This window comes from Chiloscyllium punctatum, chromosome 1 (assembly GCF_047496795.1).
Source record: "Chiloscyllium punctatum isolate Juve2018m chromosome 1, sChiPun1.3, whole genome shotgun sequence".
Lineage (NCBI taxonomy): Eukaryota > Metazoa > Chordata > Chondrichthyes > Orectolobiformes > Hemiscylliidae > Chiloscyllium > Chiloscyllium punctatum.
Window position 1 is genome coordinate 35738076 of NC_092739.1, and position 26133 is coordinate 35764208.

Sequence of the window (26133 nt, forward strand, 5' to 3'; positions counted from 1 at the left end):
TCAGATTTTTATTGAATTCAAATTCTACAATCTCTGGTGTGGAATTCAAACCCGAGAGCATTACAGACTATGATCTGTAGCTAGCACTTAAATAGATTTTTTTAGCGTACTATGAATTAAAATAAATAAGCAAACAAGTCTATTTAAGCCTTGGGCAGAATAAACAAGTTCTATAAACTGCTTAGTTTTCTGAAAAACTACTTCAGTCTATACTTTGCAAATGTAACTCCAAAGATTGTAAATGCAGGAGGCTTGATGCATTTTAAAAGTGGAGTGCAAATTTTAAGTAGAATGAGTTTGGTGAGTGATGAGTGTAGAGAGATTTGGTGTCCTCATTACCTTTTTCTACTCTTCTTAAATTTACTTTCATCATTGTCAAGTATTTTGCTCAGTGCAGAGTAAGAACTGGTTGGTGAGTAACTGGTAAGGCATTTGTAATAAATGGTCAGTACAGTTAGAAAATGACAGGGCAGCTCAGCTGAGTCGCAGGTACACCTTGTGGAATTTGGAAAGTCATGACACATCATGGTTGTGTCCAGGTTGAGCTCCAGGTTGCCGAACTTTTGTGGCATACAGTTCGAGGCAGAGGACGAGGTGGATAGTACATTTAAGGAGGTGGGGACAACATAGTTTGGGTGGGGGTGGTGCAATCTAAGAGCATGAAGCAGGTAGCGTAAGCGCCCCTGGAGGCAATTTTGCTCATAGATTGGTCTTCTGCTTTGGATGCTGGCAAGCATGGTTCCCTGTAATGTCTCTTCCCACTCTCTGGACCTCCAAGGTCTGTGCATGGCAGCTGCTTCAGCGATCTGTAGCCAAAGAGTCACCTTGGCTACAGATGAAAAAGAGCTCATTAATAACCTTGTTGTCAAGGAATATTTGGGAAATAGTGATCATAACATGATCAATTTTTACGTGACATTTTAATGTGATGTAGTTAATTCTGATACAAGAGCTGTACAATGAGTGGTGGCATAATGGAATCTTCTGGCAGCTGCACAGTCACACAGTTTAGAGAGAACATTGCTGGTAAGGGGAATGCTTCCTCCAAGGTGTATAGTCAGAGCCAAGTTAATGATATCATTTGTAAAGGAGGGAAGACAGACAAGTGGAAGACCGGTACTGACAGGGGACTCTTCAGTTTGGGATAGGCTTTTCTGCAGTGATAAATGTGACTCCAATCAGTATGTAGCCTTCGTGGTGCCAGGATCAAGGATGTCACAGAATGGCACCAAGACATTCTCCTGAGGGAGGTTGAACAGCCAGAGGTCGTGGTTCCATGCTGGTACCAAAGAGTTGGGTAGAAAGTGGAATGAGGTCCTGAAGGCAGATTTCAGGAAGCTAGGAGGGTTGATTGAAAAGCAGAACCTTCAAAGTAGCAATCTCAGGATTGCTGGCAGTTGCTGAGCATAGAAACCGGAGAATTGAGCAATTGAACATGTAGCTGGAAGATTGGTGCAGGGGGGAGATCATAGATTTCTGAGACTTGGGACTGGTTCTACATCGGATGGAATTTTTCCAAGATGTACAGGCTGCATTTTTGACAGGACTGGTACTGGCATCCTTGGAGGGAGATTTACCATTGCTGTTAAGGAGGGTTTAAACTAGAGTGGCCGGGGGATGGGACCCAAAGAATGAGGTGAGATTCAAGGGAAGCAAAACTAGTAAAAGGAAGTAGGAGAGCAATAAACAAAAATAGAAGATGAAGTAATGGAAAGCATCAAACAGGATCAAAATGGAGTCATTTTAAGAAGTTTGAATTAATGGCACCTTTTCTGAATATGGTGATCACAAAAATGTTGAGAAGTTGAATGCCCAAATTGAAGGAAATGATTTAATTAGCTGCACAGAGATACGGTTATAGAATGATTGTAATTGGGAACTCAGTTTACAAGGATATTCTACATTTAGGAAGGACAGGTACAAAGGAAAAGCATGTCAAAGAGTGTGGTGCTGGAAAAGCACAACAGGGCAGGCAGCATTTTATAAAATTTAAAAAAAGTGTTTCAAGTATAAGCTCTTCATCAGGAATGAGGGAGTGACCCGGGAGGGGGGTGGAGCTGGGGGGAAGGTATCTGAGAATGCGATAAGTAGATGAAGTTGGGGGCGAAGGCAATAGGTCAGAGGGGAGACTGGAGTGGATAGGTAGGAAGGAAGCTGGACAGATAGGACACCTCAAGAGGGCAGTGTTTATAAAAATAAAAAAATGAATGTTTTGAGCATAAGCTCTTCATCAGGAATGAGGGGGTGGCCCAAGGGGGCTGATACCTACCTCCCATTTATACCCAGCCACATACCCCCCTCCCATTTATCTCTCTGTCCCCTTGGGCCACCCCTTCATTCCTGATGAAGAGCTTATGCTCGAAACGTTTTTTTAAATATATTTTTATAAACTCCAGCATTTTCAGTGCTCACTTTCTCCCGTAAAGGAAAAGCAGGTGGAGTAACAATTGAAAGAAAGGGTAGCATCAGTATATTTATAAGAGAAGGTCTGAGACCAAAGGATCAAGATGTAGAATCGTTTGGCTAGAGTTAAAAAAACAAGGAGAAGCAAGTGCTGATGGAATTGTTTTAATAGAACAGCAAACTGTACGACTAATGTTGGGTGCATTATGGAGCAGGAAATTAGAGATTTATGTAAAGCAGGAAATACAGTTATAGTTGTTGTGGTTCTGTGCGCTGAGCTGGGAATTTGTGTTGCAGACGTTTCGTCCCCTGTCTAGGTGACATCCTCAGTGCTTGGGAGCCTCCTGTGAAGCGCTTCTGTGATCTTTCCTCCGGCATTTGTAATGGTTTGAATCTGCCACTTCTGGTTGTCAGTTCCAGCTGTCCACTGTAGTGGCCGGTATATTGGGTCCAGGTCGATGTGCTTATTGATTGAATCTGTGGATGAGTGCCATGCCTCTAGGAATTCCCTGGCTGTTCGCTGTTTGGATTGCCCTATAATAGTAGTGTTGTCCCAGTCGAATTCATGTTGCTTGTCACCTGAGTGTGTGGCTACTAAGGATAGCTGGTCGTGTCGTTTCGTGGCTAGTTGGTGTTCATGGATGCGGATCGTTAGCTGTCTTCCTGTTTGTCCTATGTAGTGTTTTGTGCAGTCCTTGCATGGGATTTTGTACACTACATTGGTTTTGCTCATGCTGGGTATCGGGTCCTTTGTTCTGGTGAGTTGTTGTCTGAGAGTGGAGAATTCACCACAAAGGTATACAGGAGAGCCACACACACAGACCAAGTCCTAAACTATGAAAGCAACCACCCCAACACACACAAAAGAAGTTGCATCAAGACACTATTTAAAAGGGCCACAACACACTGCAGTACACCAGAACTGCAAAAAGAGGAAGAAGAACACCTATACAATGTATTCGCCAAAAATGGATACCTACGCAATTTCATCAACAAATGCCTAAGGGAAAGACAATGGAACGAGGACATGCCACAACCCAAAGGCCTAGCCACACTACCATACATCAGGAGCATTTCCGAACTGACAGCCAGACTACTGCGACCACTAGGACTCATAACAGCACACAGACCAACAGCCACTCTCAGACAACAACTCACCAGAACGAAGGACCCGATACCCAGCATGAGCAAAACCAATGTAGTGTACAAAATCCCATGCAAGGACTGCACAAAACATTACATCGGACAAACAGGAAGACAGCTCACGATCCGTATCCATGAACACTAACTAGCCACGAAACGACACGACCAGCTATCCTTAGTAGCCACACATGCAGATGACAAGCAACATGAATTCGACTGGGACAACACTACTATTATAGGGCAAGCCAAACAGAGAACAGCCAGGGAATTCCTAGAGGCATGCCACTCATCCACAGATTCAATCAATAAGCACATCGACCTGGACCCAATATACCAGCTACTGCAATGGACAGCTGGAACTGACAACCAGAAGCGGCAGATTCAAACCACTACAAATGCCGGAGGAAACATCACAGAAGCGCTTCACAGGAGGCTCCCAAGCACTGAGGATGTCACCTAGACAGGGGACGAAACGTCTGCAACACAAATTCCCAGCTGGGCGAACAGAACCACAACAATGAGCACCCGAGCTACAAATCTTTTCACAAACTTTGAACAGTTATAGTAGGTGACATGAATTTGCATATAATCTAAGTCAACCTGAAGCTGTGGTTGATGAATCTTGAGAGTGTGTATGAACCCTGAGAGTGTGTATGAACCCTGACAGTGTGTTGAGGACTAAATAAGGGTTCAGACTGTTTTGGATTTGGGGTCCCTAATGTAAAAGAGTTCATTATTAACCTTGTTGTAAATGAACCTTTGGGAAATAGTAATCAAATCAAATATAATAGAATTTTATGAGCTATTTTAAATGTTCATTCTGACACCAGCGTCACGCAGCATGTGAGGAGATGGTGGTGTAGTGGTCATGTGACTTGACTGGTTATCCAGAGCCAAAGGCTAATGTTCAGGGATAAAGGTTTAAATCCCAACATGGCAGATGATGAAATTTAAATTCAATATTTCAGATAAAACTAGCCGAACAATGACTATGTAACCATTGTCAATTGTCATCAACCTCATCTGGTTCACTAATACCCTTTAGGGAAAAAAAATTGCCATCCTTACCTGGTATGTCCAGTATGTGACTCCAGACTTATCACAATGTGGTTGACTCTTAATTACCCTCTGGGCAAACAGGTATAGGCAATGAATGCTGGCCTATCCAGCGATATCCATCTCCCATGAATTAATAATTAAATGAGTAAATAAATCTGAACAAAGGGAACAATAACAGTGCGATGAGCAAGTTGACTTTTGTGGATTGGAAAAATAAAACTTTGATGATACACAGGTAACGGCAAGTATTTATAGAAGTACTTCAACAGGTGCACATTCCTCTAAGGCATATTATCCAAGGGGAAATGTGAATCAACCATCATTAACAGAAGAAAATAAAGATTTGGTAAGATCAAAGGAAGTGCCTTTTAAGAACGTCAGATAGTGGGTAAATCTATGAATTGGGAGCTATTTATGATCCAGTAAAGAAGAATCAGAACACCGATAAGAAAAGGGAGAAGAGACTATGAATGCAAGCTAATGAGGTTCATAAAGAAGGGCTGTAAAATCTACTATTTATATATGAAAGGAGAAAGCTTAACAAGTACGAACAGCGACCATTACAGTTGGGGAAAGGAGAATTTATAGTGGAGAACAGGGAAATTAGAAACTAAACAGTTACTTTGTGTCTGCCTTTACAAAAGAATATATAGAACATATCCCTGAAATACGAGGCATCCAAGGGACTTGTGTAACTGAAGACCTAAGAGGAATGAATATTATTCAGAAGAAGTACTTGAAAAATTGGCTGGATTGAGGGTAGCTGCTGTTAGATTAGATGTTCCTTTTAATCTTAGATAGATAAGTTTTTGTTAAGCAAAGGCATTAAGGGATATAGAGTTCGACCACAGATCAATCATGATCTCACTGAATGATAGAACAAGTTTAAGGGGCTGAATGGCCTACTTCTATTTATATGTTCCTATGGATGTTAGTCTATTTGGATTTTCAGAAGTTTTTTGATAATTTTTTATATAGGATGTTATTAAATAAATTAGAGTGAATGATATTGGGAGAAATCAAGTAGCATGGTTTGAGAATTTGATATTGAAAGTAGATACATTGAAGATAGGAGCAGGAATAGGCCATTTGATCCTTTCAGCCTGCTCCACCATTCCATATGATCATTGCTAATTATCCAAATCAGTACCCTGTTCCCACTTTCTCCCTAAACCTTTTGATCTCCTTAGCCCTAAGAATTATATCTAAGTCCTTATTGAAAACATTGGTTTGGCCTCAGCCACTTTCTGTGGCAGAGAATTCCACAGACTTACCGCTTTCTGGGTGAGCAGAATTCTCCTCATCTCAGTCCAAACTGGCCTACCCCTGTATCCTTAGACTGTGACTCCTGGTTTTGGATTTCCTGGTCATCAGGGACAATCTTCCTGTGATAACATTGTCTAAATAGACAGAAAACAGATAGTAGGAATAAACAGATCCTCTCAGGATGGCAGGCAAGTGGGGTACTGCAAGATTCAGTGCTAGGTCTGCAATTTTCCATATTTGCTAATGACACCAAACTGGGAAGGAATGTGAACTCTGCGAAGGATGCAAGGAGGGTTTAAGAGGAGTTGCATAGCTAAGTGACTCGTCTAGAGCATGGCAGATGGAATATAATGCAAATAAATGTAAAAATTATTCACTTTGATAGAAAAAAGTAAAAATGTGGACAGCCTGGCTGAATCCTACTCCATAGCTAACACCTCTCCATAGCCCCATGGTATCTTCCCATGCAATTGCAGAAGGTGTAACAACTGCCTGTTTACTCCTTCTCTCCTCACTATGCAAGGCCCCAGACATACCTTCCTGGTGAAGCAGTAATTTACCAGCACTTCACACAATCTAGTTGATTGCTTCTGCTGCTCACAATGTAGTCTCCTCTAAACTGGGTAAATGAAACAAAGGCTGGGTGACCACTTTGCAGAACCCCTCTGCTCTGTCTGCAAAAATGATCCTGAATTTCAAGTCATTACTTCAACACATTACTGTGTTCCAACAGCAATGTTTCTGTTGTAGGACTGTTTCAGTGCTCCAGTGAAGCTTACTGTACATTTGAAGGACAACATCTCATTTTCCATTTGGGAACTCTACAGCCTTCAGGACTCAACACTGAGTTCAGTAACTTTAGAGCCTGACTCTATCCTTCCCTTTTCTCTACTACCCCAAACCCCAGAACAACTCACTCATTTTCTTACTCTTAGTTCTTATTATCACTTACTCAGCATGTATTCTGTCTTGGCCTGCTATCTATTATCTCCTTGTTCACTTACACCTTTTAGCTCTGTCTGTCTGTCTGTCTCTCTCTCTCTCTATGGGCTCCACCTTCACCCATCACCACCACCGCCCCAACCACCACACCCCCACCACTTCTGTTTCAGTATAAATACTGAATAATTTATTCTTCAGCATACATAACCAACATTTCCTAGGTAATAAAATTATTGATGAAGAGCTACCGGACTCAAATCATTAACTCTGCTTTCCTCCCAGCTTCCTTCCAGCTACCAAACGGATTAATTCCTCCTATCAACTAACCAGGTCTCTACCTGTGTTCATCTACCTCTACCTCACCAGCATTCCCCCCACCTCCAACCTCACCTTCCCGCTCCCCGGTCCATCTTTATCTGTAGCTCCCCTTACATCCACCCTCAGTCCTGAAGAAGGGTCACACCCTAAATGTCGACTTCTCCACCTCCTGATGCTGCCTGGCATGCTGTGTTCTTCCAGCCTCTATGGCAAATAAAGAGCATGAAAGCAAGGGAAGGGTTAAACCATGAAGAACACTGGCGATTTGTTGCAAGGGATCTGTGGAATGCAGGATGGAATAAGAATAGTGGAATCCTTTTACACCAATTAGCAGAGTAAGGTTGAGGCTGAAAGGTCACTATTGTGAGATGAGATAACACAATTATTGAAATTAGCCTCATCGGTTGAGTATCATTATGACAAGATTGGGACCATAAATATTTGAGACATGACATTAAATATCTAATTAATAGTTAGTAGAGTCAGCCTGCTTGAGACTATTGACAATAAATATCTAATCATGACATTAGGAAAATATTAAGTAGGGTCTGGAATGAAAGACCATTGTTGCAAAAGCTGACACTAAACATCTAACCATGACATTAGAATAACATTAAGTAGAATGTAGAACTAAAGAGATAATGGGAACTAACATCACTGGTTTATTGTGTAGCTAGAGTAAGGTATTTTGATTAATATAGTTGGACATGCTGATAAGCTAACAGAAACATGATTAAAACAAAATGAAAATCCACGGACCCTGAGCTTCGTGGGCACTCGAGAATCTGCTTTCTCAGTGTCACGGTTTTTTGTTTGCAAATAAAAGACCTACTTCTTGAAGAACTCTCTGCGTCTCCTGGTGATTCTCTACATTTTCTCCACGACACCTCCTGCTTGTCTACCTTGGATTCCAGCATCTGCAATTATTTTTGTCTTCTTCCCACACTTGCTGGCAGACCTGCTGAGTTTCTCCAGCAATTTCTGTTTTTGTTTCAGATCTCTGACATCTGCAGTTGTTTGTGTTAATTATTATTGCCAGGGAATTGCAGAGTTTTCCCTTCAGTTATTTAGGGCATTGGTGTGACCCCATCTAGCGTACTGCATTCAGTATTTGTGACTTTATTTAGGATGTTAATGCATTGGAAGGTATTCAGAGATTGTTTCCTCGACTAATACCTGGAATGGTTGGACAGGCTAGGCTTGTATCTACTGGAGTTTCAAAGAGAAAGAGGAGACTCAAGTGAAATATAAAAGATTTTGAGGAGTCTTGACAGGATGCATGTATTTATACTGTGGGTGAAATTAGAAATAGGCATCACTGTTTAAAACTAAAACCCAGTTATGGCGAGGATAAGGAAATTTCTTTACTTCAGGAGTTGTATATCTTTGGAACTCTCTTCCTCAAAGGGCAGTGGAAGAAAAGTCTATGAATCTTTTAAAGGCACAGTTAGTAGATTCTTGATAAGTAAGGATGATCAGTGTCATTGGGAATGCAGTTTAGTAAGATTAGTCATGATCTTATTGAATAACGGAGCAGTCTTGATGGGCTGAATGGCCAACTGCACTTAATTCATACATTCTCCAAATAACATCATGGAATCTACAGCATCTGTTTAAATCATCAGAATGGGCAAGGAATGTTATGGTTTTATGCCTCAGGATCTCTAAGAATACAGCAATGCCAGACTGGAAGATTGGAGTGGTTTTACTAAATCATGCTTCCTTGCTTGTCAGAACCATGGATGAGGAACTTGACGTGAAAGAGGCTCAAGGGGCTGACTGTTCTATAAAACTGTTTCTTATGAGAGCCAGTCTGGACTGGGGCCTCAGAGGTGAGAGTCCTATTGATTAAGCAAAGCCTGGTTTGATTGTCTGAGAGAAATATTTTGACATGTCTGCTCACTGTTGCACATTGAGAAAGACTGCAGGCAAACTCAGACCCTTCCCCACCGTTCCTGTATCACAGAAGTATAGAATGGTTACAATGCAGGAGGAGGCTATTTAACCCGTCATGCCCATGCCAGCCCTCTTCATCAGCAACTCATCCCATTCTCCAGCCTTCCCTGTATACCTGTAATTCTTATTCTGTTGGGATAATTATCCAAATCCCTTCAGGAAGCAAGATTGACTTTGTCTGTATCACACTTTCACCCAGATCCTAAATCATTTGTTGCATAAAAATATATTCTTTCTCAATGTATTTGGTTCTTTGGCCATTCAAATTATTTTGGGATGTTCTCTGTTTCTTGGCCCTTCCTCTGTGGAGATGGATTCTCTCTCTCTACTCTCTTGTCTCTTGTGGTTTTGAACACTACCATCAAATCCCCTTACAATCTTTGCTTTAAGGAGAACAAACCTACGTTCTCCATACTATCCACGTAACTGAAGCCCCTCCTCACTGAACCGTTCTCATAGGTAGGGAGAGGTTACAGTGATGTGAACAGGGAGAATGCAGCACATCTTCTAGAAAAAAGGAGATTGCGGGGGACCTGATTGAGGTTTACAAAATCATGAAGGTGGATAGAGACAAGCTTTTTCCCAGGGTGAAGGATTCCATAACGAGAGGTCACGCTTTCAAGGTGAGAGGTGGAAAGTTTAAGGAGGATACACGTGGCAAGTACTTCACACAGAGCATGGTGGGCGTCTGGAATGCATTGCCAGCAGAGGTAGTAGAGGCAGGCATGGTAGATTCATTTAAGATTAACTGGGCAGATGAATGAGTAGGTGGGGAGCAGAGAGATACAGATGCTTAGGAATTAACCGACAGGTTTAGACAGTAGATTTGGATCGGCTCAGGCTGGGAGGGCTGAAGGGCCTGTTCCTGGCCTGTAAATTTTCTTTGTTCTTTGTTCTATTTTAAAATGTGCACAGATTCATGAATTTTTGGTTGCCAGATTGGAAAGGACTTTCATCCCTTAGCCTAAGCAAGCACAGAGTGACAAGTGTTTTTGCCCAAGGCCAAGGTCAGGGTGCCCTATTCTTAAGTTTAACCTTTGTCTGAGCCCCACTGTTCTGAAAGTATCAAGTGAGCCCCTTCACAGTTCCCTGCTTGTAGCCAGTGAAGTCAGCCAGTGACAGTATGCCAACCAATTAGGGGTAGTGTGTGGGGTGCAGGGAAATGTCATTGAACAGCTAACAAGTTTTTTTTTAATCAGGCTTTGAAATCCATAAATGCACCTTTTTCCTGAGAGAGCTCCAAAGGTCCAGTTAAGGGACATTGGTTAAAGCTGCACAATTTCTGCTACAAACGACACCAGCACATATGGGCCTTGCTGCATGCACCAACCAGCTGCACATTAAAGTTGCAAACAAGCTCCTACAATTTTTAACTTAGTACACCCCAGTCCAATACCAGCATCTCCAAATCAAGGCTCCTACAATGGTATTGAAACCAATTTGCAAATATGAACAACCTCAAAATGCCTTTTGAACTTCTGATCAGTCCTCACTTCAAAGCACTGCTCCTCACCAGGTACATTCACATGCATGGCCCGTGACTGAGAGGATAACAGACTGCATGCAGATCTCCTACTTAAAATAGAATCTTGTCATCCTGCTGCCACTAGAGGTCCTGTGCACACCACAAACTTCACTTTACAGTATTTGCTGTGGGATCTTAACAGGAGAACGTGAGACTGCAGATGCTGGAGATCAGAGGCAAGAGTGTGGTGCTGGAAAAGCACAACAGGTCAGGCAGCATCTGAGGAGCAGGAGAATCGATGTTTGGGGCGTAAGTCCTTCATCAGGAAACCTGACTGTGTGATCTTACAGTCATAGTTGGACAGTTCAAATGATGGTATAAACTCACAAGCAAAATGAGAAGTGAAATTGTAAATGCTGAAAATCTGAGGTAAAAACAAAAAAAAATAAATTCAACAATTTTTCCCTGGAATGTTGGAGGCTGAGGAGACCTTACAAAGGTTTACAAATTCACCTAAGGGCATACTTAAGGTGAATAGCCAGGGAGGGAATTCAAAACTAGATGGCATAGATTTAAGGTGAGAGGGGATGATTTGAAAGAGATCTGAGGGGCAACGTTTTCTACACAGAGAGTGGTGAACGTATGGAATGAGCTGCCAAAGGAAGTGGTAGAGGCAAATCCAAGTACAACATTTAAAATCATTTGGATAGGTGCACAAGCAGGAAGGATGTAGAGGGATGTGGGCCTAATGCAGGCAAATGGATCTAGCTCAGTTGAGGAAACGGGGTCACCACAGACAAGTTGGGCTAAAGGGTGTCGTTCTGTGCTGTATGGCTCTGTAACAGGGAAAAGACATTCACATTTCAGGTGCAGGTGGGGTTGGAACTCTCTAGATATTTTCTGATATTCCCAGAAATTAATAATAAATGTTATTATTATTGCTATGTTATCACAGTAGGACTGAAATATGTTCACAAGATGTTCAACACTAGCTGTGTCAGATTTTCTGCCACTGGGACCATTTTCAGGTCCTGACCTCATTCACTGCAGCTGTGTGCCTTCCGGTTTAATCTTCCACACATTTATGAATATGTGTCCAGAATTCAGTTAGGAATAGTGGTCATCATCCTGAGGAGGCGAAAAGTCAATTCAGTTGCAGTGCTGACATGGAAACAGCCTTCAGCTGTGTCAGCAGTGAGAGCTTCGAGGGGGGTTGATAGGGGGTTAATGATGACCCAAGCAGTCTACTGGGAGAGCTGTCACTGCACACACGCGCACACACACATACATACATGCACTCACATACACACACATGCACACACACACACGCAAACACAAACACACATACGTGCATGCACTCACACAGACACGCACACACATACACACACACATGCACAAACACACACGCACGTGCACACATGCACACACAAACACATGCGCGCACGCACATACCCACATAAACAGACAGGCACATACACAAACGCATACACCCATAAACACACACACATACACACAGAAACAGACACACACACGTATAGACACACACAGACACACATTCACAGACACACAAACACACACTTACACAGACACATACACACACAAACAGATGCATACAGGCTTACACACATATACTCACAGACATGTATATGCATACACGTACATGGCACACACGCATACAGACACACACACAGCCACACACGCATACAGACACACACAGACACACACACAGCCACACACTCACACAGACACACACAGACACACACACAGCCACACACGCATACAGACACACACACAGCCACACACTCACACAGACACACACAGACACACACACAGACACACACAGACACACACACAGCCACACACGCATACAGACACACACACAGCCACACACTCACACAGACACACACACAGAAAGGCATACATACACACATATACATACACAGACAAACACACACATATGTGTGAATAGGCATAAGCACCCATATACAGACACAACACGGTCACACACACACGCAGGCATACACACACAGCAGATACACACATACATGTACAGAGGAACCTTGATTATCCAAAGGACATGGGCGGGGAGTATTTCATTTGATTAATTGAATTCTGGATAATCGAATGCCGGCTAACCTAGTTTAGACAAGCATCGGGACCCTGCAATCTTGCTGGACAATCCATTATTTGGATAATCGAATGTGGGATAATCAAGGTTCCTCTGTACACAGGCACACACACATTCAGACACACACACACATGTTCACACACACATAGAAGCACATTCACATACAGACAGACACACAAAGGCATACACACATGCACATACAATATACAGACACACACACACATACACAAAAACACGCGCATATACACATTTGATAAAACTTTGTATTGAAATATGACCACCCAACATGATCAGGGAACAAATGGATGCAGAGGTGAGCTTTCCCCACTCAACCCCAGTACTGGGGTTCAAACTCAATCTCAGGACTGAATGATCTTGCTGCAGCATTCTTCCCTTTTCTCACAGCTACGTTTTGGCTTTTCTGAGGAATTGTGAAGTCTTTGTGTCAGAGAAATTTGCCCAGTAGGTTAGAGATCACAAAACACAGCTCAAAGTGAAATTGACCAACAGTTTATTGCAAGCAATATCCCTGGAGGAGAAAACAGACTAGCTGACACCAAATTTTTTTTAATTTCAAAAATATACTTTATTCATAAAATACTTTAATGGTCTGTACAGTTGGACATGCCATACATGTGTAAACATTCCATTTGTTTGCATACCGAAACAGTAATCATTCCTATTTACAGGTCAGTACAATTACATTTTTAGCTGAGGCGTCAGCAGAGCCCAAATGACTGCGTGGGCCCCCTGTTCTTCTTTAGGCAGGCAGATGTTACACGGTGGTCTTTCCCCACCGCGTCTTGGCGGCAGCTGCCCCAAGCTTCAGCGCGTCCCTCAACACGTAGTCCTGGAGCTTGGAATGTGCCAGTCTGCAACACTCAGTCAGGCCAACTCCTTCAGCTGGAAGATCAACAGGTTTCGGACCGCCCAGAGAGCGTCCTTCACCGAGTTGATGATCCTCCAGGCACAGTTGATGTTCGTCTCGGTGTGAGTCCCGGGGAACAGGCCGTAGAGCACAGAGTCTTGCATCACGGCGCTGCTCAGGATGAACCTCGACAAACTCCACTGCATTCCTCTCCAGACTTCTTCTGCGAAGGCACATTCCAGAAGGAGGTGTGTGACAGTCTCGTCCCCCCCGCAGCCGCTTCAAGGGCAGCGTGCGGTGCGGCTGAGAGTCCGTGCGTGCATAAAGGATCTCACAGGCAGAGCCCTTCTCACCACCAGCCAAGCCATGTCCTGGTGCTTGTTGGAAAGTTCTGGCGATGAGGCATTCTGCCAAATGGCTTTGACAGTCTGCTCAGGGAACCGTTCGATAGGATCCGCCCTCTCCTTTTCCCGAAGGGTCTCAAGGACACTACGTGCTGACCACTTCCTGATGGACTTGTGGTCAAAGGTGTTTTTCTTCATAAACTTCTCCACGAAGGACAGATGATATGGAACGGTCCAACTACTCGGAGCATTCCGCGGTAGCGAGGCCAGGCCCAACCTTCGCAACACCGGGGACAGGTAGAACCTCAGTACGTAGTGACACTTGGTGTTTGCGTACCGGGGATCCACTCACAGCTTGATGCAGCCACACACAAAGGTGGCCATCAGGGTGAGGGTGCCATTGGGTGTATTTTTTCCCCGTTGCCCAGATCTTTGTACAGCGAGTCCCTTCAGACCCGGTCTATCTTTGACCTCCATATAAACTGGAAGATGGCCCGGGTGACTGCAGCAGCACAGGTTCTGGGAATAGGCCAGACCTGTGCCACGTATAATAGCAATGACAGTGCCTCACACCTGATGACCAGGTTTTTTCCCGTGATGGAGAGCGACCGTAGCTTCCATCTGCTCAGTTTCTGCCTCACTTTGCTGATACGCTCCTCCCAAGACTTGGCGCACGCCCCAGCACCCCCCCACCCGAACCAAATACCCAGCACCTTCATGTAGTCAGTTCTGACAGTGAAGGGGATCGAGGATTGGTCGGCCCAGTTCCCAAAGAGCATGGCCTCGCTCTTGCCTCGGTTTACCTTGGCCCCCGAGGCCCGTTCGAACTGGTCACATATGCACATGAGTCTGCATACGGACAGGGGATCCGAGCAGAAAACGGCGACGTCATCCATGTACAGGGAGGCCTTAACCTGCAGGCCCCCTGCTGCCAGGAATAGTCACCCCTCTCAGGCTCGCATCCTTCCTGGTGGACTCGGCAAATGGCTCTATGCAGCACACAAACAAGGCAGGAGAGAGAGGGCAGCCCTGCCTGACTCCAGATCGGACTGGGAAGCTATCTGATTCCCACCCATTGATTGAGACTGCACTGACAATGTTAGTGTAGAGCAGTCTGATCCAATTGCAGATTCCCTCCCCAAAGCCCATTTTGGAGAGAACATCTCTCATATACCTGTGTGATATCCTGTCAAAGGCTTTCTCCTGGTCCAGGCTGATCAGGCAGGTGTCCAACCCTCTGTCCTGCACGTAGGCGATCGTATCCCTGAGGAGTGCGAGACTCTCAGCGATCTTCCTGCCCGGCACAGCACAGGTTTAGTCAGAGTGAATCACCGACCCCAGAGCAGACCTGACCGATTGGCGATTACCTTTGACAGAATTTTGTAATCCGCATTCAACAGTGAGATTGGTCTCCAATTTTTGAATTCCTCCCTCTCCCCTTTCCGCTTGTAGATGAGGGTGATGATGCCTTTCCTCATGGATTCACTCATGGTACCTGCCTGAAGCATACTGACATATACCTCCAGCAGGTCCTGGCCGATCAAGTCCCACAGAGCGGAATAGAGCTTGATCGGTAAGCCGTCGCTTCTGGGAGTTTTATTCTTTTCGAAGGACTCGAGGGCCTTGGTCAGCTCGTCCAGAGATAGCGGCTGGTCCAGCCTCTCGCGTGTTCTGTCGTCTAAGACCTCCGTGATAGAGGACAGGAACAACTGGGAGGCTGCGCTGTCGGTCGGCTTCACGTCATACAGACTGGCGTAGAAGGATTCACTGATCCTCATGACGTCAGCCTGAGATGACATTATCGAGCCATCTTCTTCCTTCAGGCTGCTGAGCACGGAGCTCTCTTTGTGCACCTTCTGGAAGAAGAAACGTGAGCACGTCTCGTCCTGCTCCACCGAGTGGACTCTGGACCGGAAGATTATCTTGGATGAATGTCCTGTTCCTTCACAAAATTTAGCATCCTGACAGTATCATGGTTCCATTCATCTTCACAGGTAGGTGTTAAAATGGTTTCTGAAGTGGTGAGGTGCTTCCATTGTCCTGTGGTGTCTGTCTGTCCTACTCTTTGTGTGGCTTTGCTGTTGCTGGGTTTTGAAACTACCCTTAGGGCTTTGAGCCTCTGTCATGTCCATGGGAGCTTGAAAGCGTATTCCATTGTCTGTGTGCCGTCTGACCTAGTTCATGAACTGCTCGGGAATTCTGGGTGTCCTGGTACAATTTGGCCAATTTGCTTTTGTGGGCCTATCGTGAGTTAGCAAATCTTTTCCCACACTTTGACTCAACTGTTGTTCTGTTCAGAAGAAGAGTCAGGTGATCCAAAGACCCCGTTGAAGGTCAATAACTCGGGGGGGGGGCAGAATTTTAAAGTGAAATGGTGTTTTATGAATAAAATATATTTTTGAAATAAAAAAAGAAATGCAGGAAGTTTGGAGGGGATTTGAAGAATTTGTTTTTCACTGGGAATCTGGAATGCAGTGCCTTGGAGGATAGCTGAGGAAAATTCACAACCTGACGAATGTATTTAGAGTCATAGAGATGTACAGCACAGAAACAGACCCTTCGGTCTAAACCGTCCATGCTGACCAGATATCCCAGCCCAATCTAGTCCCACCAGCCAGCATCCATGCCATATCCCTCCAAACCCTTCCTATTCATATAGCATCCAGATGCCTTTTAAATATTACAATTGTACTAGCCTCCACCACTTCCTCTGGCTGCTTATTTCATACACTTACCACCCTCTGTGTGAAAATGTTGCCCCTTAGGTCTCTTTTATATCTTTTCCCTCTCACCCTAAACATATGCCCTCTAGTTCTGGACTCCCCCACCCCAGGGAAGAGACTTTGTCTATTTACCCTATCCATGCCCCTCATGATTTTATAAACCTCTATAAGGTCACCTCTCAGACTCTGACACTCCAGGGAAAACAGTCTCAGCCTAGGACCGTGCGGAACGTTTCAGAGAACACCTCTGGGACACCCGGACCAACCAACCCAACCACCCAGTGGCTCAACACTTCAACTCCCCCTCCCACTCCACCAAGGACATGCAGGTCCTTGGACTCCTCCATCGCCAGACCATCGCAACACAACGGCTGGAGGTAGAGCGCCTCATCTTCTGCCTAGGAACCCTCCAACCACAAGGGATGAACTCAGATTTCTCCAGTTTCCTCATTTCCCCTCCCCCACCTTGTCTCAGTCAAATCCCTCGAACTCAGCACCGCCTTTCTAACCTGCAATCTTCTTCCTGACCTCTCCGCCCCACCCCCACTCCGGCCTATCACCCTCACCTTGACCTCCCTCCACCTATCGCATTCCCAACACCCCTCCCCCAAGTCCCTCCTCCCTACCTTTTATCTTAGCCTGCTGGACACACTTTCCTCATTCCTGAAGAAGGGCTCATGCCCAAAACGTCGATTCTCCTGTTCCTTGGATGCTGCCTGACCTGCTGTGCTTTTCCAGCAACACATTTTCAGCGCTTACCATTAAGTGTATAAGTCCTGCTAAGATTTGCTTTCCCAAAATGCAGCACCTTGCATTTATCTAAATTAAACTCCAGCTGCCACTTGTCAGCCATTGGCCCATATGATCAAGATCCTGTTGTAATCTGAGGTAACCTTCTTCACTGTCCACTACACTACCAATTTTGGTGTTATTCGCAAACTTACTAACTGTACCTTATAAGCTCTCATCCAAATCATTTATATAAATGACGAAAAATAGTGGACCCTGCACCGATCCTTGTGGCACTCCACTGGTCACAGGCCTCCACTCTGAAAAACAACCCTCCACCACCACCCTCTGTCTTCTACCTTTGAGCCACCTCTCTATCCAAATGGCTAGTTCTCCCTGTATTCCATGAGATCTAACCTTGCTAATCAGTCTCCCATGGGGAACCTTGTCGAATGCCTTACTGAAGTCCATATAGATCACATCTACTGCTCTGCCCTCATCAATGCTCTTTATTACTTCTTCAAAAAACTCAATCAAGTTTGTGAGACATGATTTCCCAAGCACAAAGCCATGTTGACTATCCTGAATCAGTCCTTGCCTTTCCAAACACATGTACATCCTGTCCCTCAGGATTCCCTCCAACAACTTGCCCACCACCGAGGTCAGGCTCACCGGTCTATAGTTCCCTGGCTTGTCCTTACCAGGTTTCTTAAATAGTGGCACCACATTTGCCAACCTCCAGTCTTCCAGCACCTCACCTGTGATTACCAATGATACAAATATCTCAGCAAGAGGCCCAGCAATCACTTCCCTAGCTTCCCACAGAGGTCTTGGATACACCTGATAAGGTCCTGGGGATTTATACACTTTTATGTGTTTCAAAACATCCATCACCTCCTCCTCTGTAAAAGTGACATTTTTCAAGGTGTCACCATCTATTTCCCCACATTCTGTATCTTCCATGTCCTTTTCCAGAGTAAACACTGGTGCAAAATGCTTGTTTAGTATCTCCCCCATCTCCTGCCACTCCACCCAGAAGGCCACCTTGCTGATCTTTGATGGGCCCTATTCTCACTCTAGTTACCCTTTTGGTCTTAATATATTTGTAAAAACCCTTTGGATTCTTCTTAACTCCAATTGCCAAAGTTATCTCATGTCCCTTTTTGCTCTCCTGATTTCCCACTTAAGTATACTCCTACTGCCTTTATATTCTTCTAAGGATTCATTCGATCTATCTTGTCTATACCTGACATATGCTTCCTTCTTTTTCTTAACCAAACCCTCAATTTCTTTAGTCATCCAGCATTCCCTATACCTACCAGCCTTTCATTTCACCCTAACAGGAATATACTTTCTCTGGACTCTCATTATCTCATTTCTGAAGGCTTCCCATTTTCCAGTCATCCCTTTACCCGCGAACATCTACCCCCCAATCAGCTTTTGAAAGTTCTTTCCTAATACCATCAAAATTAGCCTTGCTCCAATTTAGAACTTCAATTTTTAGATCTGGTCTACCCTTTTCCATCATTAATTTAAAACTAATAGAATTATGATTGCTTGCCCCAATGTGCTTTCCCACTGGCACTTCAGTCACCTGCCCTGCCTTATTTCCCAAGAGTAGGTCAAGTTTTGCATCTTCTCTACTCAGTACATCCACACACTGAATCAGAAAATTTTCTTGTACGTGCTTTACAAATTCCTCTCCATCTAAACCCTTAACACTATGGCAGTCCCAGTTGATGTTTGGAAAGTTAAAATCCCCTACCATAACCACCCTATTATTCTTACAGATAACTGAGATCTCCTTGCAAATTTGTTTCTCAATTTCCCTCTGACTGTTAGGGAGTCTACAATACAATCCCAATAAGGTGATCATCCCTTTCTTATTTCTCAATTCAACCCAAATAACTTCCCTGGATGTTTTTCCGGGAATATCCTCCTTCAGCACAGCTGTCATGCTATCCCTTATCAAAAACGCCACTCCCCCTCCTCTTGCCTCCCTTTCTATCCTTCCTGTAGCATTTGTATCCTGGAATATTAAGCTGCCAGTCCTGTCCATCCCTGAGCCACGTTTCTGTAATTGCTATGATATCCCAGTCCCATGTTCCGAACCATGCCCTGAGTTCACTGCCTTCCCTATTAGGCCTCTTGCATTGAAATAAATGCAGTTTAACTTATTAGTCCCATATTGTTCTCTGCTTTGTCCCTGCTTGACCTGACTATTTGACTCACTTCTTTTCTCAACTGTACCAGTCTCAGATTGATCTCTTTCCTCACTATCTCCCTGGGTCCCATCCGCTCCCAAAATTATTAGTATAAATCCTCCTGAGCAATTCTATGTGAGAAGCAAAGCTCACGTATCAATAAATTTCAGTCCGTGTCAAATTCTAAAGCAGCGAACCTTGTTGAAACGTACTTGCAAGATGGGTGTCTATCTGAGGGTTACATTCTGATTTATGCAGTTCAGCTGCGTCTCTCGGCCCTCCCCTTTTACCCCATTGGTTACTTTTGCTGTAGCGCATAGCCTATCACAAGCTCTAGTTTCACTCTGCCTTTGTCTAGCTTCACTCCGCCTCTGTTTACTTCTCCCATTACTCTAAGCCTATCGCCCCTTACTCTTATTTATCTTATTCCTTATATGTGACTATCCTGGCATAGTTTGCTGTCTTCATGCGATCATCCTGCCAAATTAAATTTTGTCTGTTGGCCACATCCCTCCTGCAACTGGTACATTATTCTCCTGCTACTGGTACACCCTGCTCCACGGTTGCTCTGCCCTATTAGTCATAGATAATTCTACCTGTTTTCGCTTCTCCTAATCTCCTGCGACTAGTACACCCTGCTCCACGATTGCTCTGCCCTATTAGTTATAGATAATTCTACCTGTTTTTGCTCCTTACCGTTTAGTATTTGTATGCGCAGCCCAATTTTATCATGCAAGATTTTGCAGAAGCAACACCTGTTCCCTTATGCTGCACAATTTTAACCCTATACCTCACAATCCGCCCTTTTCTTTTTGGCTAATAATTGTTGTCTTCTGCATTTGTCTCATGTGTTGCCTTCCAATTCGCTAGCATCATCCCTGAGACTTCGTTTATCTTGGATAATTCCTTAAGGTCACCCATCCCCTCATTGTTCAAGAGGTTGAGTTCCTCTGTCTGATTACCTTGTAGGGGCATTTGTTTTGCCAAGGCCATCTTAATTAGCCGCTTGGTTAACCCTTGTCCATAAAGTATGGTAAAACAGCCATTTGCTGCCAGTACCCCTGCTACCACTATCAGGGAGGTTAGGATGGAAAGTACCACGCCTTTCCACTTCCCAAACCATGATTCCAGCCATCTCGTGAGTGATGTGTCGACTCCTGAATTCTCAGCCAATTCCTCTGCCAAGGTGGTCAATCCTCGCAAGGCACAAGAGATTGACCCATCAGGTGCTGTATTATTTGGAATAAAGGTACAACAGCTACCCCCTAACATCACACATACACCCCCTTTTTCGGCTAGGATCATATCCAGGGCCAGTCTGTTTTCCCAGGCCATTCTGTTGGTTGCATCAAGTTGTTCGGAAATACCCTTGACTGCATCTCTAGTGTAATTGATGAATCTTTGCCTGTTATAAAGAATATAGTTTATCCAATCCACATTCTTGTTGACCGTTACCCACCAAAATGGGGCGATTCAAAACCTTCTGCAATCTGGTTGCGGGCCTTGAACTCATCTGGGACTCCTCTAAGAACTCCTGTAGAATCTAGATAAATCCTATCGTCAAAGGAAGTATCTAATAACGATTCTTTGTTACTACCACCTTCTCCTTCTCAAATGCCAAGGTGAATGGGATTGCCAATTGCACAATTGTACATATCCCTCTCCAGTCAGGAGGTAGGGTAGGTCACAATATTCTGCCTCCACAGTGCCACCAGAGATCTACCCGGGGAACCCTGAGTGCTGAGTAATTCCCTCTTTTGTCCATTTCGGTGTCATTCTGAGTTTCTATACATAACCTCAGCTCCCCCAAGTCTCTGGACCGATTTGTACCTTGTCGGCTTATACAGGATGTGTGGTTCCCAACCGTGGTCAAAAACAGGGGGCGGGGCGGAGCTTTCAAATCTGTCTCCCCTAGAGGAGGGAACATTAGAGATAGAGATGTACAGGTCCTATCATTCCCTGCAGTCTTATCCTGATATAGGACTATCATACATTCCATGCCCTTCCTTTTTCGGTTCCACCCGAGCGGAAAGGGGATTATGTGGGTCACTGGCCTACCGGAGGCACATGCATAGCAGTTGCTTTTATTCAGAGTTTTAACAGTGTACTTTACCCATTCAACCCAGGCATTTGAGTCCCCATGTCCAGTTTCTATTTCAATGGTCTGCTTCAAGTCCTTCACCTCTGTAATTTTTACCACCTTTGGGTCGTTGGGAGGAGCAAAAGGTTGTATCTTAGTATCAAGTCGTTCTGCCCGTTTTCCATTTCCTACAGCTATTCGGAAACAACAGCCTGAAAAAGACTTCCCAGTGGCTTCCATTACTATCTTTAAATCGTTACTAAGGAGTCGAGACACGTTTTTACAGGGAAAGGAGTCTTCAAAAGAGGTATTTTTGATGGTGAGATATATCGGGTGGCACTTTCTGTCAGGACAGTCGAGGGCTGGGCAAAAGGGGGCTCTATGGATAGTGATGCCAGGTGGCGGTTCTTGCGAACCTTACCTTGTGTCCGATAGGGTCTTCAGAAGGATTTCGGAGGAACTATACTCCCTCTGATACTTTACATCGCCGCAATTTACTAGGCTGCAAGCATCGACCTCTATTACTTGCAGATATTCAGACTCAGGGACCGTTAATAACAAATATGAAGACGACAACATCGTTTGACAAAGTCCCAATACTAAGAAAGCTAATATAGTAACCCCAAGCGCCCCCAGCATTCTACGATAGCATTGAAGGACCGAGAGATTTAACATGCAATACAATATATAAATATCAAAAAGAAACTATCCCACGTCTACGTAAACATCAGTTACTTAAAGTCTTTTGAGTCTGAGTTTCAGTGGTTCTTTCGTCGATTCGGCTGTCCAGACTTCCTTCTTAACCGGGGATTCCACCAGTCCTTTAATCCTGGTGTAGTGAGTCCAGCCTTTCTCCGCCATGCGTATCGCCGTTTCAGGAGTACGGTCCCTCCCAATCCGGTTGCAATTTAGTTTCTGTCCATGACTTAATTAGGACCCAATCTCCCGGCTGGATGGGATGAGCGATGAATTCAAGGGGCGGACTCTGTGCCAGTGATCCTTGTCTCCTAAGAAAGGACAAAGATGAGGACAAGCCCAGTATATACTATTTTAAGAACAGATCTTTAGTCTCCAGGGTTGGCAGTTCCCCTTTTGTTCCCAGATTGGGCAGGCCAAACAATATCTCATAAGGGGACAGCCCCACATCTTTCCTTGGGACTGTTCGCACTCGCAAAAGGGCTATAGGTAAACACTTAGTCCAAGGGAGTCTGGTTTCTACTACAAATTTAGATAACTGCTTCTTGAGTGTCTGGTCTATTCTCTCAACCTTTCCTGATGAAGGAGTGTGGAACTCTCAGGAGACTCCTAACCCCTTCATCAATCCCTGGAGTACCCTGGAAATAAAATGAGTTCCCTGATCCGAATCTATCCATTCCACTATCCAGTATCTGGGGATTATGTGTTCAAGTATTATTTTGGACACCCCACTTGTGGTGGTAGTGGCTAAAGGGTACACTTCCACCCATCCAGATAGGTGATCAACCATTACTAGCATATACCTCAGTCTTCCCAGTTGGGGTAATTCGTATAATCTACCTGAACGCTCTGAAATGGTCTTAGCCCTGGTTGTCTCCCATCTCGGACTTGTTTCCTCAATACCTTCTTGTTGATTTTCTTGCAAGTTATACATCCCTCACATATCTGTTTGGCTATCGTATAGATCCCTTTGCATCCATATTTCCTTAAGACCAAATCACACATTGCTTGCACTCCCCAGTGACTCCCCTGGTGTAAGACAGCCATAATTTCTCACATCACCATCTTATTTAGCATCTCCTGGCCATTGGGTAGCATCCAGCGCCCGTCTGCTCTCTGTGTAGCTCCTAGTTCTTCTAACTCTTTCTCTTCCTTAGCGCTAAATGTCAGTCTCCCCCCAGGTTCCTGCACCATTGGTACCAAAATATATATTGTAGTGGGCTGAGGGTTCAGAGCTGCCTCCTTCGCGACTTCATCCACCAATCTATTTCCCTTTGCTTCGGGATCATTTCCCTGCTGATGTCCATTTATGTGGATTATTGCTATTTCCTTTGGCAAGAAAATGGATTCCAATACTTGCTTTACCAATTCCTCATGAGCCAGTTCTTTACCCCTACTGTTTATCAGTCCCCTCTCCTGCCATATCTTCCCAAACGTGTGTGCCACCCCGAAGGCATACTTAGAATCTATGTATACAGTTCCTTCTTTGCCTTCCAAGGTCTTAAGGGCCCTTCCTAGTGCATAAAGTTCACAAGTCTGTGCCGACCAATCATTGGGTAGTCAACTAGCTTCAATAACACTCCCCTCTATTCCATCCACTACCACATATCCATTGTGTCTTTTACCTTCAATCTCTCTGGAGGACCTATCAATGAACAGCCTGGCCCCTGCATGTAGAGGGATATCTCTAAGGTCCATTCTTACTTTAGTCTGATATTCTATAATGTCAAGGTAGTCATGTTCTGGGTCTGAGGGAGCTTCATCCTCCCCTTTCCAGAGAAAGGTAGCTGGATTCAGACAAATGTCTGTGATCAATGTAAGGTCACCCCTCTCTATTAGAATTGCTTCGTATTTTAAAATTCTAGAGTCTATAAGCCACTGCCCCGCCTTCTGGTTCAGTATAGTCCATACTTGATGCCGGGTGCTTACTATCAAGGCCCCTCCGAATGTGAGTTTTCGACTTTCTTCCACTAGTAGCGCTTCTCCTATTTTCCTGCGACTAGTACACTCTGTCCACGGTTGCTCTGCCCTATTAGTCATAGATAATTCTATCTGTTTTTGCTTCTTACTGTTTAGTATTTGCATGCGCAGCCCAATTTTATCATGCAAGCGTTTGCAGAAGCAACACCTGTTCCCCTATGCTGCACAATTTTATCCCTACACCTTACATCTAACACATCTCCCTTCCAGTATATCAGTCCCCTTCAATTCAGTTGCAATCCATCCTCCTCGTACAGGTCACTTCTACCCCAGAAGAGACTCCAATGATCCAAAAAAGTTAATCCCTTTCCCATACACCAGCTCCTCATCTTCTCTATCCTCCTAATCCTACCCTCACTAGCTTGCAGTGAATGAACACTTGAAATGTCATAATATTCAAGACTATATGCCTAGGTGCTGGAAAGTGGGATTAGTGTAGATTTAGAGTAATTTTGTCAGTGTAGACTTGCTGGGCCAATGGGCCACCTCTATACTGGATGATTCTATGCACTTGGGCAGGCCAAACAAGGAAGGGAATATATGATGAACAGTAACTCCTTAGAAAGCACCGAAGGTCAAAGGGCTTGCATGTCCGTCAGTCCCTTATCACTATCATTAGTTTCTATACCACATTCTATACATACTATTTCTATATATATACCCGATTCTATATATACAGACAAAGAAGGACACCACTTTGACTGGGACAACACACACATCCTAAAACAGATGAAACAAAGACATGCACAAGAATTCTTAGAGGCATGGCATTCTAACCAGAACTCCGTCAGTAAACACTTCGTCTTAGATCCTATCTGCCTTCCCTTGAAAAAAGAACTGGAAATGATATCACCCACCTTAAGAAACCAAGACCTATAAATAGAGAGGCAGGACACACCACTAGTGCTTCACCTGAGACTCTCACTGATGATGTTACCTAGTCATGGTGACGAAACATCTGAAAACACACCTTCCATCTCAGCGATCTAACTTACATACTTAATCCCAGGTCAGGTAGCTAAAGTGGTTAAGAAGGCACTATGGATACTTGTCCTTATTAGCTAATGCATAAGAATTTAAGAGAATGGAGGTTATGCTGGAACAGTATAAAATGTTGGCTCGGCCACAACTCGAGCATTTGGAGGAATGTGGTGCTGAGAGAGTTTGCCTGGGATGGAGAGTTTCAGTTATGAAGAGAGATTGGACAGACTGGAGTTGTTTTCTGTGGAGCAAAGGAGATGAAGGAGGGGAGAAAATGATTGGGCTATTTAAAGTTATGAGAGTCATAGTTAGAATAGACAGGGAGAAATGTTTCCCCTTGGTGGAGCGATCAATGTCCAGAGTGCTAAGTTTAAGGTAAGGGGCAGGATGTTTAGAACGGGTGTGAGGAAATTCTTTTTAGCTCTCATAGAATGGTGGAAATCCAGAAGTCATTGCCTGTAAGTGTGATAAATGCAGAAACCCTCATAACATTTGAGAAGTATTTAAATGTACACTTGTGGATACCATGGCAACAGGCCAAGTGCTGGAAAATGGGATGAGAATGGTTAGGTGATTACTTTTAATCAGCACAGACCTTGGTGACTCTGTGCCAAGGGAATGATTAATGTTTTCACACATCAAGAAAATATATTAAAGAATCACCAGTTTTAAATCCTAAACTCTTGCTGGTATTTGATTAGAGAAAGAGGCAACTCCTCCCCCCACTCCCGCACCCACCCCCACACACCCCCCCCCCCCCCCCCACACCCCCGTCAAAAATCCTGCCTTGATATCAAAATTAGACAGGAGAAGCCCATGAAATAAGAAGCCTTGGTTTGGAGATATTG

General features: G+C 44.3%; 1 pseudogene; it reads right to left on the bottom strand.

The window, feature by feature from the left end:
• Positions 1–20364: 20364 nt before the first annotated feature.
• On the bottom strand, positions 20365–21868 carry LOC140482901 (uncharacterized; annotated as a pseudogene).
• Between the last annotated feature and the right edge of the window lie 4265 nt (positions 21869–26133).